The sequence below is a fragment of the Stenella coeruleoalba genome (assembly GCF_951394435.1).
Source record: "Stenella coeruleoalba genome assembly, chromosome: 4".
NCBI lineage: Eukaryota > Metazoa > Chordata > Mammalia > Artiodactyla > Delphinidae > Stenella > Stenella coeruleoalba.
Window position 1 is genome coordinate 55001094 of NC_137149.1, and position 21530 is coordinate 55022623.

The following is a 21530-nucleotide window of genomic DNA, read 5'->3' on the forward strand; positions in this document are numbered from 1 at the left end:
GAAAGATACTTGATATGATTTCAATTTTCTTAAATTTACCAAGGCTTGATTTGTGTCCCAAGATATGGTCTAGCCTGGAGAATGTTCCATGAGCACTTGAGAAGAAAGTGTATTCTGTTGTTTTTGGTTGGAATGTCCTATAAAAATTAGTTAAGTCCATCTTGTTTAATGTGTCTTTTAAAGCTTGTGTTTCCTTATTTATTTTCATTTTGGATGATCTGTCCATTGGTGAAAGTGGGGTATTAAAATCTCCCACTATTATTGTGTTACTTTCCATTTCCCCTTTTGTGGCTGTTAGCATTTGCCTTAAGTATTGAGGTGCTCTTATGTTGGGTGCATAAATATTTACTATTGTTATATCTTCTTCTTGGTTTGATCCCTTCATCATTATGTGCTGTCTTTTTTTGTCTCTTGTAGTAGTCTTTATTTTATAGTCTATTTTGTCTGATATGAGAATTGCTACTCCAGCTTTCTTTTGATTTTTATTTGCATGGATATCTTTTTCCATTCTCTCACTTTCAGTCTGTATGTGTCCTTAGGTCTGAAGTGGGCCTCTTGTAGACAGCATATATATGGGTCTTGTTTTTGTATCCATTCAGCCAGTCTATATCTTTTGGTTGGATCATTTAATCCATTTACATTTAAGGTAATTATTGATATGTATGTTCCTGTTAACATTTTCTTAATTGTTTTGTGTTTGTTTTTGCCATTTCATTTTTTCCTTCTCTTCTGTTTCTTGCCTAGAGAATTTTCTTTAGCATTTGTTGTAAAGCTGGTTTGATGGTGCTGAATTCTCCTAGATTTTGCTTGTCTGGAAAGGTGTTAATTTCTCCTTTGAATCTGAATGAGATCCTTGCTGCATAGAGTAATCTTATTTGTAGTTATTTTTCCTTTCATCACTTTAAATATGTCCTGCCACTCCCTTCTGGCTTACAGAGTTTCTGCTGAAAAATCTGCTGTTAGCCTTATGGGAATTCCTTGTATATTATTTGTTGCTTTTCCCCTGCTGCTCTTAATGTTTTTCTTAGTATTTAATCTTTGATAGTTTGATTAATATGTGTCTCAGTGTGTTTCTTTTGGTTTATCCTGTATGGTTCTCTCTGTGCTTCCTGGACTTGATTGACTATATCTTTTCCCATGTTAGGGATGTTTTTGACTATAATCTCTTCAAATATTTTCTCAGACCCTTTCTTTTTCTCTTCTTCTCTGGGGCCTCTATAATTCAAATGTTAGTGTGTTTAATGTTGTCCCAGAGGTCTGTGAAACTGTCCTCAATTCTTTTCATTCTTTTTTCTTTATTCTGCTCCCTGGCAGTTATTACCACCATTTTATTTTACAGCTCACTTATAAATTCTTCTGCCTCTGTTATTCTGTTATTGATTCCTTCTAGAGTATTTTTAATTTCAGTAATTGTGTTGTCCATCACTGTTTTTTTGCTCTTTAGTTCTTCTAGATCCTCATTAAATGTTTCTTGTATTTTCTCCATTCTGTTTCCAAGATTTTGCATCATCTTTACTATCATTACTGTGAATTCTTTTTCAGGTAGGTTGCCTATTTCATCCTCATTTATTTGATATTGTAGGTTTTTGACTTGTTCCTTCATCTGTAACACATTTTTATGTCATTTCATTTTTTTTTTCCTTTGATGGGTTGTGCTGTATTCCTGTCTTACTGGTTGTTTGGCCTGAGGCTTACAGCACTGGATTTTACAGGCAATCTGATAGAGCTGGGTCTTGGTGCTGAGATGAGGACCTCTGGGTGGTCTCACTTGGAATGTTATTCCCTGGGGTCTGAGGTTCTCTGTTAGTCCAATCGTTTGGACTTGGAACTCCCACCACAGGAGCTCAGGCCCAACCTCCAACCTCGGAACCAAGATCCCACAAACTGCAGTGCCGCATGGTGCAGGTCTGGAAACATACCTTTAATATGAAGAGCAACCAAAGATGCCCACCACCTCTGCTTCTATTGAAGTCACTGCCTATCTTTGTAAAGCCAGATAAGAAATGAAAGTATTGCACAGAAGGAAAGACAGAAAGCTTTTTTTAATTCTGGATGATTTAATAGTATGTGTACTGAAATTATAGTTGATTAGAAAATTTAGCATTATATCTGGATAAAAAGATAGGTGTATAAAAATTCATTTATTTCTATACACTGGCTATAATCCATTAAAAAATGTGTGTTTTACAAACTTTTATATTTATGATAGCAACAAAATAGATGATGTACCAGGAGTAAATCTAATTATATAAAATTATTTTATGGAAAAAGTAATAACTAGTTATTGAAACATATTAAAATACCTACACAAATGGTTAAACCACTTTAGTCTTGAACATTTATATATTCATTCTTTATACCCTTTTGTAAGAATGATATATTGCAGTAAAAAAAACAAAACATCAATAGAGAAAGCCAAAGATAGAAACTTGCAGTGTTATAGTGAAAAAAATAGAATAAATTTTAATAACTTATGACAATGAATTAAATAGTGTTCTTTCCTTCATGTCAATATACCAATTTTTGAAAATGGACATACTCCATCAACTGATAAATAATCTTGGTAAAATAGAGCTTGTTGACATTAAAAATACTCATGCTTCTTCATCTCTTAGTTAGTCATGCCCTTTATCATTATGAATCACATCTATAACTTCCTGCCCAACACCCAAACTCAGATGCATCTAACCACCCACCTGGTTCATCTAGTGTGATAAGAAACAATATTCCAGTTTAGAGCCATCACAATTCTTCCAATGCTCACCCCGCATCTCTCTCATCACTTGACCTGTATTTCAATGAGAATAAAACTTTAAAAAATTGAGGCCATTAAGGATATGCCACGTGGGTAACTTATCCAAATGCATAAAGTGTAATTCAAGATGGTACAATCATATAAATACTTCCTGTATTTCAAAGACAATTCATCCAAGAAAAGAGCCTTAGTTCTTTGTTATTTCCCAGTTGTCCTTCACTTTTACCTTCTCTCTCTCTGTCTTTCTGAAGATTTACCTTATATTGTTGTCTCTAAAGGAAAATAATTCTACATCCTGAAGCAAGTGTGCCTTCCTAGCTATTGCCCAAGATTGCCTTGGTTGGTTTGTTTTTTACTTATATCCCCAGATCCTAGAACATTATCTGGCACTGGAAAATTATTTGCTAAATGTGTGTTATTGATTCGTTCTTCAATACTCTGCTTTGGCTTCCTTTCCTTTTCCTTTTCCCATTTACTCCCATGCAGTAATCTCACTCCCTTCTCTAATCAAAACATTTTCTCTTTCTTTGTCATCATGGTAAATGACACCACACAGACTCCCTGCAATTATTCTTTCCTTCATGACCCTCATTGCCAGCCATCATATACCAAGGTTGACCTACGTCTTTTGCATTTTCCATATATGATCTCTCTTCTCCGGTTTATAAATTTTGTGATCCTACTCTTTCTCAGCTGGATCTTTACCAACTCTTTTATCTCATTTTTTATCTTACTAGCCTTATTCTATTAATCTTACACCATGTTATTAGAGTGAAGTTGCTAATATTCAAATCATTCTGAATCAAATTTATATGTGGCTCAACATGTCTAATAATAAAAACTAAGCATTAGCATGTTGTGCAAGGTTGTTTGTTAGTTAATTCTGTCCTATTTCTCTAAATACACCTCCACATTTCTCTAAAACGTTGGAGACATTATTAAAATCCAGAGAGTTTGACGTAGTATCATGATTTCTTAATACTGTGATTTCCTACTACTGTTACAGAAAACTAACACATCCAAAAAAGTATAAAGAACTGAAAAGAAATGTACAGATTTTACTTTTGTCTGTTGAATTTACAAATCTGAATACAATCTTGGTCATATTATATCCATTCACTTTTTACCTAGTATTTTGATTAAATTTTATGAAAATGAGCTTTATGGTTAATATTTTTGTCTCAATACATTACACAAACTGCTATACAAATATAATGATATGTGGTAGAATGTATCTAGTACAATTATTTCAGACAACTGAATCTATAATACACATAGAGTTTTATCTTGCCTACACTCATCATTTTATGGTCTAATTAGGAACTATTATTCTAATTCACATTTTTTAGTGCTTTCAAAAGAAATATTAATGACTCTAGAAGCTTACCAAAAGCAATATCCAGAAAGGTGATCCCTATAGCAATTTATAACACCTTAGTTTTCTTTTCCTTTTTTAAAATTCTTGCATCTTTTCGGTCTTCAAATACGTTTAAGGGTCATTATCCTTCAACTTAAAGGATTGATAGGGTTTCCCTGGTGGTGCAGTCATTAAGTATCTGCCTGCCAATGAAGGGGACACGGGCTCGAGCCCTGGTACAGGAAGATCCCACATGCTGCAGAGCAACGAAGCCCGTGTGCCACAACTACTGACCCTGCACTCTGGAGCCTGCAAGCCACAACTACTGAGCCCGTGCACCACAACTACTGAAGCCTGCGTGCCTAGAGCCTGTGCTCTGCAACAAGAGAAGACACCACAATGAGAAGCCCACGTACCACAACAAAGAGTAGCCCCTGCTCTCTGCAACTAGAGAAAGCCCACCCACAGCAATGAAGACCCAATGCAGCCAAAAATAAAAAATATATATACATTTATAAAAATAAATTGATACATCTCAGAAAAACTGATTGCAAAGCAAATTTCTTCCCCCCAAAACTTCTTCCTTTTATTGGCTTCTTAAAATGAGAAGAAGGTGACTATCAAGAAAAATGGTATATATTTTCAAAAATGTTTTAAAATGTTTTAAAATGATGGTTCTCAAAGTTTAGGATTTTGAAAAATACTAAACTTAAAAAAATAATTTATAGGTACCAACATAGAATTGTGGGTGTTTTTAACTGCTAAAAAGGACCTACACACCAATTAATCTATCCAATGTACAAGAAAAAAAGACAACTAATATACTAGCTTCAAAATTCTAAAAGAAAAAATATTTAACTCTGCCATATTAGGAAAGATAATCTCAAAATAAACAAGTTTCCTAATCATACACGATTTATCAAAGCAACTTTTTATAGTTTTTTGTTTTTTATAGTTTTATAGTTTTCTAGGTCTTTTTGTCCCTTGTCATGGGTCAGAACTGTTCAATGACTGATGTTTGGGAAACACTTCTTTGTAATATAAACTAAATAAATATATATTTCTCCAATAAATATGTTGTTTCTGCCATTGTCCCAATCCATATTTCCCATCCCTTGCCTTATCTTCTATAAAAATGCAAATTTGTCCAAAATACAAAATTTCCTTTATTCTATGTTAATAAATCCTAGAATATTTTTCTACTTTTTCATCTTTTATCTAGCTACTTACTACTACTGGGTTAAGATATATTTTCTTACTTAACCAAAACGTTTTCTTATTCAATGTATGAACTCTGATTTAAATAAATCTTTAAATTAATGCTTCTTAGTTGATATAACAAAATAGTATGATAGTTTATTAAAGAATTTTAAATGATATAAAATACATATTTAATATTAAAAATTCTATTTTCTTTCCATTAAGGAATATTTCTCAAATATGTGGTATAGAAGAACCCTATAATTGGAAATATATTTCTATATGATTTTCACCTGCCTGTTTCCTCCAGTTGAGGACTTCTGTTATAAAGTATGCTGGTAATCATTGAGAAAATTTCTACTTTTGGACTTCATAATTTAAATTTTAATTCTCCATGGGTCATATTGTTATATAGTGTTAAATTTGTAGTGTTAATTTACTTCTTTTGGTAATGTGATTGTAATAAATGTGATTAAAGGACCAACTTATTTTATTTATTCAATATAAATTTACTGACAGAAAATAATTTTAAAGATGCAAAATATTCTATAATATAATCATGACTACTTAAAATGTAGCTGCTGCTATGAAGCACATGGTATTTATTTCCATAAACATTTGAGGAAACATCATTATAATTCACTTGCTGAAATTTATAAACAAGGATGATTGATTCCTAGTACCTTGAGAGAAGGAATATCATCTACTAATGCTTTTCAGTAAGAACAAAGCCAGAGACAAATTCGTGAGCAGCTGAAATGGAAAGGCACAATTTCATGAGCAATAAAAAGGCCTCACAAATCAATACCAGAGTTTAAGCACATAGAAAAATGTTGGACAACCTGAACTACAGATGGAAGCATTGCATAATTATTAAATTTGTCTTATAGGAATTGAAGTGGATCTGGAAATATACAAAGCCCTCCTTGAATTAAACCAAGAGTAGCATCAGGAATAAAAGTATGAAGAATTTTCCTCTTGTTCTTGTACATACACGTTTTCTTAATTTTGCCTAGTTAGTATGTGAAGTCCTCGAAACTAGTGGTTCTCTACCAGGGACAGTTATGTCCCTCAGAGGACATTTAACAATGTCTGATGAATTTTTTGGTTGTCACAATGGGGTTTGGGGTGCTACTGGCATCCAATGGGTAGAGGTCAGGGATACAGCTAAGTATTCCACAATGTATAGGAGTTCCCCACAACAAATAATTATCAATGCCAATATCTCCAAGGATGAGAAAACATACTCCAAATGCTTTACCTAGTAATATTGCTAAATAGGTAAATGATTATCAGTAATAACTCATTTTAATCCACAAATGAAAAAATAGTTACTCCACTCTGCTGACTTCTACTTTTTTCAACACTTTCTTTTAAAAGTTTTACCACACTATACCTCATTTTCCACCAAATATATGTACAAATTTATGTAAATATAAACATATTTATAGTTATAAGAAACTTAATCACCATTTTAAAATAAATGTTTTATAAATCCTTGCTCTAGCAACTCCAAATAATTTTATATGTAAGAAAAATGGTGACTTAGTTAAATAGACTGGATAAGTAGTGTTCAGAGCCATTTCATTTGATGAAATCTTGCCGTATGTGATCTTTCTTAGTGGCTTTGTTCATTCAGCATGTTACTGAGCTGGATCCATGTTTCTGTGAGTACCAATAGTACCTTCCATTTTATTGTAAATATTAGTTCATTGTATAAATATACCACAATTTCTCTACCAATTCTCCTATTGAAGTAAATTTAGGTTATTTTTGATTTTTGACTAAAGAATAAAGTTGTTATGAACATTTACATATATGTCCTTATGAAGCATGTATTTTCATTTCTCTTCAGTAAATACTTGGGAGTGGAATTTTTAGGTCTATAATAAGTGTCTTTTTAACTTGATAAGAAATTGTGGAACCATTTTCCAAAGTGGCTGTAGTATTTTGCATTCCACCAGCAATATATGAAAGTTTTGGTTGTTTTATATCCTTCCCAGCTTCTGTATTAGTCACAGTAATGGATGTGTAGTGGTATTGCATTGTGGTTTTAATTTGCTTTTCTCTAATTATTAATGATTTGAGCATCTTTTCAAGTGTCTATAAAGCATTCCTATCTTCCTCTATAAAATACCTGTTAAACTTGTAGTACATTTTTAATTTTGTATTGGTCTTATTGAGCACTTATTGTATTTTATATGACTTTAATACAAGTTCCTTCTCAGATATAAATGAAGAAAATATATTTTTCCAGTCTGTAGCTTGTCTTTTCCTTAAAGATGTCTTTTTCAGAAAAGATTTTAATATTAATGACATCCATGTTATAGCCTTTGATTTTCTTTTATACTTAATGTTTTGAATGTCCTAAGAAAATTTTGCCAACCCCAAGGTCATCAAGATGTTCTATGTTTACTTCTAGAGGTTTTATCATTTCAATTTTAGCTTTAGGTCTGTGACTAATTTGGACTTAATTTCTGTATGTGATTTGAGATTGTAGTCAAAATTATTATTTTTTCTTAATATGGATTTCAAGTTGTTCCATAAAAAAGTGCTTAACAGTCTTTATCAAACATTGGTTGAATATATTTATCAGGTTATCTTTTTGAATTTTTGCTTTTGTTTCATTTATCTATATGCCTATTCTTATAAGAATATCATATAGTCATGATAGTATATTCAAAATGAAATTTGAAGTGAGGGACAAAGTTGTAAAGCTTTTCTTTCCATTTTTTTTAACCATTTATTGACATATGATTGGCATACAAAAAGCTGTACATATTTAGTGTATAGAACTTGATGAGTTTGGAGATAAGCATATATCTGCTAAACCATCACCACAATTTATGACATAAATATATCTATTAGCTCCAAAATTTCCTATGACCGTATTATTTGTGTTTGTGTGTGTGCGATAAGAACACTTAACATAAGATCTACTCTTTTCAAAAAAAAATAATATCTATGTTTTTCACAAATTTTTAAGTACACAATACAGTATTGATAATGATAGGCACTATGCTATACAGTACATTTCTAGAATTTGCATAACTGAAACTTTATAGCCTTTGACTAATATCTGTCCATTTCTACCCAGATCCTGAAAAACCATAATTCTTCTCTCTGCTTCTATGAGTTTGACTATTTTGAATTTCTCAGACAAGTGGTGTCATGTAACATTTGTCCTTCTGTGTCAGGCTTATTTCACTTAGCATAATTTCCTCCATGTTCATCCATGTTGTTGCAGATGGCAGGATTTCCTCCTTTTTAAAGGCTAACTAGTATCACAGTATTTGTATATATCACATATTTCTTATCCATTAGTCCATCAGTAGACATTTATGTTGCTTTCATGTCTTGTGTGTTATGGATAATGTTGCATTGAACATGGGAGTGCAGATATTTCTTCAAGATTTTTATTTCAATCCCTTTAGATATACACCCAGAGGTGAGATTGCTAGATCATATGATAGTTCTACTTTTAATTTTGCTAGGAACCTCCATACTGGTTTTCCATAGTGGCTGCAACAATTTACTTTCACTTCAACAATGTACAAGCATTTCCTTTTCTCCACAGCCTTGGCAATACTTGTTATCTTTTTTTTTTCTTCTTTTGATAATAGCCATCTAAAGATGATATCTCATTGTGGTTTTGATTTGCATTTCCCTGACAGTTAGTGATGTTAAGCAAGTTTTCATGTACTTAGTTACCATTCATATGTCTTCTTTGGAGAGAGGTCTATTCAGGCCCATTGCTTCCTTTTTATTTGATTATTTGTAGGTTGCTGTTGCTGTTGTTTTGTTTTGTTTTTTTGCCTTTGAGATGTAGGAGTCCCTTGTACTGATTATTGACAAATTATCAGATATATGGTGTGCAAATATTTACTTCCAATCTGTAGATTGACTGCTCATTTTGTTGATTGTTTCCTTTGCTATACAATAGTTTTAAAATTTGATGTAATCTCATTTCTCTAATTTTGCTTTTGTTGCCTGTGCATATGGTGTCATATGCAATAACTCATTGCCTAGACCAAAGTTAAGAAGATTTTCATTCTGGGAGTTTTATGGTTTTAGATCTTATGCTTAAGTCTTTAATGCATTTTTAATAATTTAAAAGTCTTTAATAATTTTTGTGTATGGTGTAATATAATTTCAATTTTATTACTCTGCATATGGATGTCTAGCTTTTCCAACACCATTTGTTGAAGAGACTCTCTTTCCCCCATGTGTTTCATGGTGCCATTATCAAAAGTCAGTTGACCATATAAACATGGCCATATTCCTAGTTTCCATTCTATTCCATTAGACATTTTTTTAAATTTATATTTTTGTATACAGCAGGTTTTTATTAGTTATTTATTTTATACATATTAGTGTATATATGTCAATCACAATCTCCCAATCCATCCCACAACCACCACACATCCTCCACCCACTTTCCCCCCTTGGTGTCCATATGTATGTTCTCAATATCTGTGCCTCTATTTCTGCCTTGAAAACTGGTTCATCTGTACCATTTTTCTAGATTCCACATATATGCGTTAATATACAATATTGTTTTTTCTCTTTCTGACTTACCTCACTCTGTATGACAATCTCTAGGTCCATCCACATCTCTACAAATGACCCAGTTTTGGTCCTTTGTATGGTTGAGTAATATTCCACTGTATATATGTGCCACATGTTTTTTATCCATTCCTCTGTTGATGGGCATTTAAGTTGCTTCCATGACCTGGCTATTGTAAATAGTGCTGCAATGAACATTGGGGTGCATGTGACTTTTTGAATTATGGTTTTCTCTGGGTAAATGTCCAGTAGTGGGATTGCTGGGTCATATGGTAATTCTAGTTTTAGTTTTTTTAAAGAACCTCCATACTGTTCTCCATAGTGGCTGTATCAATTTACATTCCCACCAACAGTGCAAGAGGGTTCCCTTTTCTCCAAACCCTCTCCAGCATTTGTTGTTTCTACATTTTCTGATGATAGCCATTCTAACTGGTGTGAGGTGATAACTCACTGTAGTTTTGATTTGCATTTCTCTAATAATTAGTGATGTTGAGCAGCTTTTCATGTGCTTCTTGGCCATCTGTATGTCTTCTTTGGAGAAATGTCTATTTAGGTCTTCTGTCCATTTTTTGACTGGGTTGTTTGTTTGTTTGTTTTTTGCAGTATGCGGGCCTCTCACTGTTGTGGCCTCTCCCATTGCAGAGCACAGGCTCTGGACACGCACGCTCAGCAGCCATGGCTCACGGGCCTAGCCACTCCGTGGCATGTGGGATCATCCTGGACCAGGGCATGAACCCGTGTCCTCTGCATCGGCAGGCGGACTCTCAACCACTGTACCACCAGGGAAGCACTGTTTGTTTTTTTTTAATATTGAGATGCATAAGCTGTTTATATACTTTGGAGATTAATCCCTTGTCCATTGATTCATTGGCAAATATTTTCTCCCATTCTGAGGGTTGTCTTTTCATCTTGTTTATAGTTTCCTTTGCTGTGCAAAAGCTTTTAAGTTTCATTAGGTCCTGTTTGTTTTTGTTTTTATTTCCATTACTCTAAGAGATGTGTCAAAAAAGCTGTTGATGTGAATTATGTCAAAGAGTGTTCTTTCTTTTTTATTCCAATAGTCTCTATGTGTGTTTTTATCCCAGCACCATTTTGTTTTGATTACTGTAGCTTTGTAATATATTTTTATATTAGGAAATGTGATGTTTTCAGATTTGTTCTTCTTGCCCCAAATTACTTGGGCTACTAGAGGGTTTTTGTGCTTCTCTATGAATTTTAGGATTTTTTTAATATTTCTGTGAAAAATACCATTGTGATTTTGATAGGAAATGCACTGAATCTGTAGATAACTTTGGATAGTATGGACATTTTAACAATATTAATTTTTCAAACCCATAAACATGGAATGTTTTTCCATTTATATGTGTCTCCTTTAATTTATTTTATTAGTGTTTTAAATATGTTTGTCTAATCTGGGTCTTTTGCATTTTCATATAAATCTTAGAATGCTTTTGGCATCAACACTGGGGAAACAACTGTTAAGGACTTAACTGGGAATTTGTTGAATTTATTGATCAGTTTTGGTGATATTGTCATTTTAACAATCTTGAATTTTTTAATCAATTATTGAAGTACATTTCTTATTCTGATATTCTACAATATGTATGTAGAAATGTTTTGCGGTTTTCTTGGTTTGATTTTACTTTTTGTTTTGTTTAGAATAGAGATCTTCTAATAGTTTATCAAATATATCTCAAAATATTTTCTGTATTTTAATGTTATTTATTGTATATTGGTTTTGAAGTTTATTTTGAAGTTATCTAGTGCTTATAGATAAAAATACAATTAACTGTTTATATCAGCCTTATACAATGGCCATTCTAAATTAAATATTACTTTTAGTCAATTAAAAAAAATGATTCCTTAAGATTTTCTACAAACTGAATCATATTGTCTATAAATACAGTTTTATTCTATCCTTTCAAAACTACAATTTTCCTTCTGACCCCCATCTTATTGCACTAAAATTTTTAGCACAATGATGAGTACAGCCATAACTGACTTTGTTCTTGCCCACTGGAGAAAAATGATCTGTTTTTCACTTAAGTATGAGGCTGGCTACAGTTTTATCATAGGTGACCTTTATCAGGTTGAGGTATTTTTTTTTTCTTTTCAGAGTTGTTAAGATTTCTTTTAATTATAAATTATTTTAAATTTTATCAAATATTTTTCTTAAATATTAAACCGCCCTTAATTCCCTTAGATAAATCTTATTTTATCATGATGTCTTATCCTTTTGATGCACTATTCGATTAGATTTATGATATGTTGTTAAAGATTCTTGCTTCTGTGTTTGTGATTTATATAATATAAAATTTTATGTTTTGATGGAGAGGATATTTTTATGCGGCTTATGTATTACTGTCATGTTGATCTATAAAATGAGTTGGGGAGTGTTGCTCTACTTTTCTGTTTCCTGAAAGTTTGTGTAAGCCTGTAATTTTTGCCCTCTTTGGTTTGTAACAGAATTCACCTTCAACGAAATCTATCTTTGGGATTTTATTGTTGGAAGGTTTTTATTACAAATATAATTTATTTTACAGACATAGGGCTGTTGTAATTTTTATTTCTTCTTGTGTTGATTTTGATAATTTTTGTCTTTCAAGGAACTGGTACATTTCATCTTGATTTAACCTTATTGGCATAACTTTGTAAATAGCCTTTCCTAATTATCATTTTAAATGTATATAAGAGCTATAGTGATGTCTCTTATTCATTTCAGATACTACTAATGTCTATTTTAATATCTATTTTATTAATGTAGATATGTTTAGCAATTTGAGTATTTTTCAAAAAACTAATTTTTAGTTTTATTTTTTTCCATTTTCTTATTAAAATTCTTTTTTTTATGTTCCAGTCCACTGACCACAGATTATTTTATGGCTGTTTGCTTTTATTTTTAAAATATGCTTTCATTTAATAAAGAATGTCACATTCATATTTCTTTCAACAACTTTGAAAATTTTAACCCATTGTCTTCTTGTGGCATTGTTTCTTCACTCAAATGTAATATAGTTTTTATTGTTGCTGTTGTTTATGTCTACTTTTAAGTTTCTTTTCTTTCCATTATCAATAGTTTTGAATAACTTGATTATTATGAGCCTTGATGTTTAAATGCTGTTATCTTAAATGATGTTCTCTTTACCATGCATGCATTTTTTGAGCTTCTTGTATCTTTTAGTTGATACTTTTTCATTAAAAATGGATGAATTTTAGCTATTATCTATTTAAATATTTTCCTGTTACCCCATTTTCTCTGGGTAAAATTATGTGTACACTTTACTGGCTTTTATTTTCTCATAGGTCACTCAAGGTCCGTTAAGTTTTACATAATAATTTTTTTCTTTCTGTTCTTCACTTTGTAAGTTTTCTTTCACATTATCTTCAAATTGACCTATCTTTGGTTTTATAGTGTCTAATTATCTGTTAAATGCAAACAATAGATTTTTCACTTCAGAAATTTTATTTTTCAGTTATAAAAATTCAAGTTATTTACTTTATATTTCTCTCTTCATTATGTTCATATTATGATTCTTGAATGTAGTCACAGACGTTATTTTAAAGTCCTTGTATGTTAATTTGATCATATTGCCACTTTTGAGTCTATTTCTATTAATTTATTTTCTTTTCATTTTATGTTTAATTCTTCTACCTGGCATGTCTAATAATCTTTAAATGAGTAATGGATATTGTGAATACTGTATTTTTGAGCACATAAGTTTTCTTTTCTTTCTTTAAAACTGTTCAGTTTTGTTTACTCAGACAATTGATTTAGTTATGGAACATCATTTTTGGGGAATTGTTTTAAACATTCTTAGTTTAAAACTGCAGTAGGGATTTTATTTTAGGGCTTTTGTAGTCCCACTGTGAAGAAATGGCCTCTATGGTGTTCCTGTTGAATGTGTTAACTGTTCAGGTATGTCTTTCTACCTTAAGCAGCCAGAATCTAAACACCTCTCAGTCATATATAAGTTCTGGTAGAAATTTAGCTTATAGCTCCTTGATAGTTACTGATTTCCCATTTGTTTCCTTGTCATCTTATTGTATTCTTTCCCTAAGCATGCACAGCTTCATATTAAGACAAAGATTCAAGGGAATCCTATACATCATTCTAGAGCTCTTAATCTGAAACTTTACATAAAGCTGTTTCCATTACTATGCCCTGCAAATTTGTCATCCCTTCTCCTCTCCCTGAAGTGAAATCTCCTCTTCTTGCCTAAAGAAGGCTTCAAGATCTGCTTAGTTCATTCTTGCCTGTACTATGTTCTTGAAATTTCCTTCAGACAGAAGGCCAGGTTGATAGTACAGTTCACTTTGCTTTTATTCTCCTCTCAGTGTCATAATCCTGCTTTGCTTCTTCTTCAATTTCTGAAAGAGTTCTATGTATTTTGCCCATTTTCCAGTCTTCTTTTTTTAAATGGAAGTCTGGTTTTAGTTACTTCATCATGATTAAACTCCTGACATATATTTTAAAATATGAGGAAGAAACTAAGGTAATATTATGTAAGAGTTGTGCTAAGTTATTTAATATATTATTTCATTTTCTCCTGAAAAACACCCAAGGAGATTTTATTATTCCCATTTCTTCAATGAAGAGGAGGAGTGGAGAAGATATAATGATAATTAGATGTGGGGAATTTCAGAAAGGCTTTATTCAGAGTTAGATCAGTGGAAGGGAAAGGAAAAGGAAGAGCATAAACAAAGGTTGTTTTCTCAAGCAGGGGATTCAGAAATCAGAGTGAAGTAAGGAGACTGTATATGATAATTAGACTATGGAAAGCCCTGAATACCAGCTTAAGGAGTATATATTTTTATCCTAAAACAATAATAATAATAAAAAAAGGATCTTTCTGGTACTCCTCTGAATGATTTGTTTACCCATTCAAATTGGAAGTAGATTTCGTATACATTCTTTCAGCAGTGGGGCAAGAAAATGTACAAGCCCAACACTGGCTTCTATCAGTACTGGGATATGTTATTTATTGGCTGATTCACAAAGAATTCTGACAATAATAGTTCAAGAGAAAGGTAACCTGTTCCAAATTAGAAGTTTTAATATCTCTGGAATATAAATCTGCTGTTATTGCTTTTTCATATTAAAGAAAATTTGGCAATATGGCAAGCAGGTAATACTTTGGAACTGAAATATGTCATGTCTGGTAAAATATGCTAACTGTAGTTTAAACCATTGGAAAATATATAACCAGAGTTGACAAAGTCTCTGTTATGCATTATCATAAATTGATTCTACATATTATTATACAGGAAAAACCCCAGGTATTTTCACTACCAAAGGATAAGGAGAAATTAAATGCTTTCATGGTAGCTTAGCTTGTCAAGGGAGAGAAATATATTGCTTCCAGTCATGTGGCAAATGTAGATGCCAATTGAGCACAGCAGCCACAAGAGAACCTGCTTTATTTTGAAACTGAATGTTGTCCAGAACCCTGGGTAAAAACTCAACTCTGCTAAACCCCCATGGTGTTTAACATGAAATGAGAGTTTCATTACCAATTCAGGTAAGAATAAAAGATAGAAATTTATTAGCTCTCTGGAGGAGTTTGCATTCCAAAAAGATTCCATAAAATCTATGATGATGGCTGAGAAGTGACAAAAACACTTATGGATGTTTTTGCTCTAAATATATGTGCAGTTTTACCATTATATTTTAGAGGAATAAATCACTTAGCCTGTGAAAGCACCCAAGGTATACAGGTGTTACCAATTTTAATTTTTCTCATTAAATCTCTCATTTATTATTGTTTTTGCTTTAAAATGTCCCTTCTTACAACTCTCATTTAACATAGTTTGCATATTTAAAAATCACCCACTGCATGCAACTCAATTGTCAGGAAGGACATTTGAATTTTCTCAGAAAAATAAGAAAATAGACACTTTACCTACTAAAAAGCACCTAATTACTGAAGTAGCTGTTGTGATATTCTTTTACTTTTCCTAAATGGTCAATATGATTTCAGTGGGAAATAAATTATTTGGCTGTATAAAGGAGGCACACAAAATTGATTAGGTATTTTGCAATGGCCTTTGTGCTTTGAAAACTGTCGATAATGACCATTTTAGAGGTTGGAGTGAGAAACAATAAGGCACTTTCATTCGTTTGTCTGTCTATTTGCTGCTTGAACAGTTGGAGTGTCTTTTAGTGATTCTCTTTTTCCTATGATAGCATAGCAATGTAATCTTATTTTCTATGCCTGATTCATATCATGGTTCTTTAATTTCACAAAAACTAATAATTTGGCTACATAGATTAGATAACTACTTGTGCCCTAGCAGTAAATTTATAGATCAAGTAATCATAGCTACACATTTCCCCGATGTCTGCAAAATTGTACTGCTGTGTGGTAATATTAACTCCTTTGTCACTTGAGTTTACCTAGATCATTCTTTATTTAAAATGATGTGCTTTGAAATTAGGAATTTTAGGCAGGAATGTGGTAAATTAAAATTTTCTTCTTGAGAAATATATGTTTTTACCTTTTTTGGTTCTATTTCAGTGAATTCAATGTTTTTAATCGTATCTTGTTTAGCATAATGAGCTCTGAATAGGACCCCTGATGAGATGATATCACTTCAAGTGGACGAGATGTAACTTTCATTTTTAGCTACACTAGAACTTGCTTGGTAACCTTGAACAAGTTACTTAACCCCTTGCTGGCTTATTTTTATTACCTGCAAATTGAATATAATAGATTCAGCCTCCCTCATGATGGGACTGAAGGATAGTTAACACAATCTTTCAAAAATGCCCTTGGCCTCTGAGGAACCATGCTCTAAAACAGCAGTTGTACTGGAAACCAGACCCTAGATCACCTTTGCAACCTTTAAATTGAACCATTTATGCACATTGTCACGTCTAGCCTTTACTCCTTAGATTGATCTTAGTCCATTTTAACCTTAAAAGCATCTCTTTAATATTCTTGGTCAATTTAAAATTACCTTTCAGTGAAACACACAGTTTATAATAAGTGATTTGCAAACCATAAAGAAATTAGAGATTTTTATAAAAAATAATAACTCTAGATACTTTGAAAAAAATAAGAATTGAATTTAAAATAGATGAAGCAAATTGATAAAATTATTTGAATTTCAGAGAATGCATGATAGATAATAATAAACCCAAGGTGTACTGATGAAAATTTTCACCTTCAAATGTTTAGTTATTGTTTTTCCATTTTTTAAATAAGATGAAATAATCTTTCACCTTCATTTTACTCACAGCACACCTTTAACTGTAGCATAATTTTGTTGTGTTTGCTCTGCATTTTGTATAAATTATTTTATTTCCACCATTGCCATATTTCTTACTAATCAAAGGTGTTAAGATTTGCTATCATGACTTCTTTGCAGATTATATTTACCTCCTTTCTGTTGTCTAAAAATATATTTCTCTGTCAGTCTAGAAACATCTTCACTGAAAATAATGACGGGATCAACGAGATCTACTTTCTTTGTTTTTATTCTCTACATTTAGAATCCAAAGAACATACCTTTTATATTTTACTTTATGGCATTTATTGATCATGAGCCAAAACAGTAAAAGAGACCAGCAACATTTTCCAGGCAAGTGGATTTTATGAATTGATTTATTCAATCACAGTGAAGATACGCAACTGAAATGGTGTATCATTATTATTTGAAAATAGTAGTAATAATATATTTCTATAAACTTTTATTATCTATTTTTATTAAATCATATAAAATAATCAATACACTTTGATCAGATTAACTTTTGGTCACTTACTCAAATTAGTGCATCCCACAAATTATCATGCTTGAACATATTCCAGAGAATAGACTGAGACATGTGAAAACAATCTTTAAGGAAGTGTTTATAAATCTTTTTTCAAATAATTATGAGGAATATCTCAATATGAACATTTAAATTAACATTACAAGACCTCAAAGGACTTTAACTTAGGAAATATATGATTGGGAAATATCAGGTTAAGTGTTTTAGTATATTTCTTCTGGTTTCATTTAATCTGGAATCTTTCCTCTTACCATTTGTTATGGAAGTCTAGGTATCACTCATCTCTGTGTAGAATCAAGAAGTCTGTCACAAGCATTAGGTACCTGTAGAAGATATTTTACATGGCAGATATTGGAGTAAACTTATCCTTAATTACAGCATTACACACTTCTGTGAAGTAGCATGTTACCTTGAAATTATTTAGAGCCATAGAAATGGTTGATGAATCCAGCATACACAAAGCAGAGAGAGAATTTTCTTCAGATGGTGTAAAAAGCTCTGATTTATGGAAATGATGAGTTCAACAAATGGTGGTATGTATGGTGTATGGAATAGAACAGGGTAATAAAGAATCAGTTAATGATATACAACTGTCCAGAATAAGATATTATTGGTTCAAAGAGATTATATATGAATACTAGTTATAATCTTGAATGTAAATTTACCCTACAACAGATAACCCCTGCCACCTATGTGTCTCCTTCCCACACTTCTTCAGCTGTTACTACAATTAAGATGAAATCAGTAGGGAACTATAAAATTAACATCCAGATCATCACTTGGCAGTTCTATGATTCAGTTACAAGAGGAAACTTTAGGATAAACTTTCGATAAACAAGTCAGATTTAGATACGAACACTTCTTACATAAAAGGAGAAAGAGAGGAATTTAGGCAAGTGCAATGAGTATACACAACAGTGTTAAACCATTTTTTTGTTCCTCTGAGATTCATAACCTATTTAACCTATATAAATAGGTTAGATATTTTAAAATGCTAGGTAAAATATTGTAAGGCAGATAAGGTAGAAGACAGAGAGAGATTTCTACCCTGATTCTTAAGAGTAAAAGCCAGTTCTCACAGTCAGAAGAGAGAGAAAGAGAGAGAACAACACCCAGCAATACAGTCTAACAAACCAACTTTTGGAATAAAGACATTGCATCTTCCTTGTGATATAGTTCTTTAAAAAATTAAATAAATAAATAGTTCCCCAGAAAATCCCTAACATATTTCCTCTTCTATCTTTTGTAACACAGTTGTGCCACATGTCTGAACAAACTTAACCTTAGCAATGATTGATTACATAAAGAGGGAAAAATACAGATACTAAGTAGAGGGCTTAATATTGGTACTACTTTTTATCATGTAAAATCCATATCCATTTAGCATCAGAGAATGTCTTAGAGGAAGGCTGACTCCATGCTTTACCTTTAGAGATTTGAACTAGAATTTCTTGAATCTATACACTCAACTTAAATGGTCAAAAATATTTAATAAGGTTTAAATACAAAAGAAGGAGGCAAGCATTGTCAAGTATTAACATTGCATGGAATGGATAAAATAGCTGGTTATTATTTACTTGCATAAAATAATACATACATACAGAGAATTTTACCTATGTTTACAGCTAAAATTATAAGGAAATTTCCTTATGAGGAAAGCAAATATGTGAATAATCTTAGTTGACACCCAACTAATGATTAAGTTAAAAATTAAACTATTAGCACATTAAATATATTAGATTTCAAGGGAGGATTTGTGTGAAGACCTATTTGTTTAATATTAAAAATATAGTAATTTTAAAAAGATGGGGGCAAAAATAAGGAGAGACAGAACTTATCTTTTTTAAAAAAGGAGACAAGTTTACTCACAAGACATCAAACATAAAATTATTACAATTTCTGAAAAATATTCAACACTGTCTTGGAATGGCCCAGCACTTCCATATGAATTGCAAAATAGACATGTAATAACATGTTCAGATTCTGAATCAAATGGGCAGTGAATATTTTAAAAATGTTCTGCTTGAGTCCTTTGGGAATTCAATGTAGTTATGTGATTATAGAACAAATGTGGTGAAATTTTGTTGATTATAATCTCAAGGTAAGGAAGAGTTTTTAGGAGAAAAATTAATTTATAATTATGGAAGTTTAAAAAGAAAAATAAATTTTTCCAAACTACTGATTATAGTATTAAAACATCACAAAATTGAGTTTTGGTTTCAAATTGAAGTAGATTTATCTTTCTTTAAGAAATAATTATCATTTAGATTTTACTAAATGATAATTAGAATCTAATTATCACTTAGATTCTACTTTAAAAAATATATGTTATAGAAATTTTATATTTTCATTGAAATCACAAATATTATATAAGATGTTTTAGAAGCATGACTACTATATATTTTGATAGCCATATATTCTAAATCATTTCTCAGCAAGCCCTCACTTTATATAATTTATGCTTAATAACCAATTAATTGTGTAATAGAAAGTATTTAATTGTCATACTCTGTACAGCAAATTGATTTGTATAAGGAAGTTTCAGTTAAAATAGAGCAGGCAATCTGCTTAGATTGACTTTCTTGTAAATATAAGCTCTATTAGAGAGACACCTTGATTTCTCAAATATAGATGTGATGTTATATGCTTACCATTAAGACTTAGAAAGAAACTTAAGCTTTCTAATCATTGTTCTCATAAAAGCATAATTAAAATACTGAAAACAATAGCAAATTCTGGAGTAACTGTCAGACTGCTTAATTATTTTACATCATCAATTGGAAAAAATGAAAAATGTGGATTTTTAAGGATTTTTATTAGATTTATAACCTGTATTGCAAGCATAGCCTGGATTTAATAAATGTTTTAAAAATATTATTATAGATTAATTTTAATGGCATGAATTTGGCTTCCAAAAAACTTGGTAATTGCTGAATAATTATACTTCAGTAAGCACTGTTTCACACATCTACTTCCAAATCACAGATATTAATAGATATGTTTTTTTTAAAGCTGCCTATTTTTAATCATAAGCAACTTACTTCATATGGAGCAAAGAATCATATAACAAGATTTCTAAATAACACAAGCTCTATTTTACTTTTTACCCACAACTACAGGCTTGAAATTGTTATTTCAAAAACTTTCCTTTGAGAATTCTGTTGCTGAGATTTGTGCTTATATTGGCTAAAATCTAATTTTTATCATCTATTTTCTTTGCCATTATAAACACTTGAATTTCTGAACTTAAGATGTATATGTCACATTCTTGGATATTTAACTTCTTTATAGTTTCTATATCCTTAATTTATACAACCAAAAGATGGCAGTACTTCATCAAGTATTATTTTACTATAGGCTTTAGTATTTATTTTCACAATAGTCAAAATCTATTAGGTACACTTTTTATATTTTGAGAGTAGGATTATATTCAATATTAAAAGCTTTCCAATAAATATTTTTGATCTTTTTTTTAAAGTAATTTCAGAAATAAAAGTCCTGTAATAATGTCAAATAGAGCATACTCTGAGTGCATATTTTAAACACTCTTCTCCGTATCCTCTCCTGGCTTTATTTGATTAGTTGCATCTGACTCTCACCGAAGACAGATCTTTGAAGACCTGTGGAGCTACCTTCCTATTTTTTTTTTTTTTTTTTTTTTTTTTGCGGTACGCGGGCCTCTCACTGCTGTGGCCTCTCCCATTGCGGAGCACAGGCTCCGGACGTGCAGGCCCAGAGGCCACGGCTCACACGCCTAGCCGCTCCGCGGCATGTGGGATCCTCCCGGACCGGGGCATGAACCCGTGTGCCCTGCATCGGCAGGCGGACTCTCAACCACTGCGCCACCAAGGAAGCCCCTACCTTTCTATTAATACAATGAT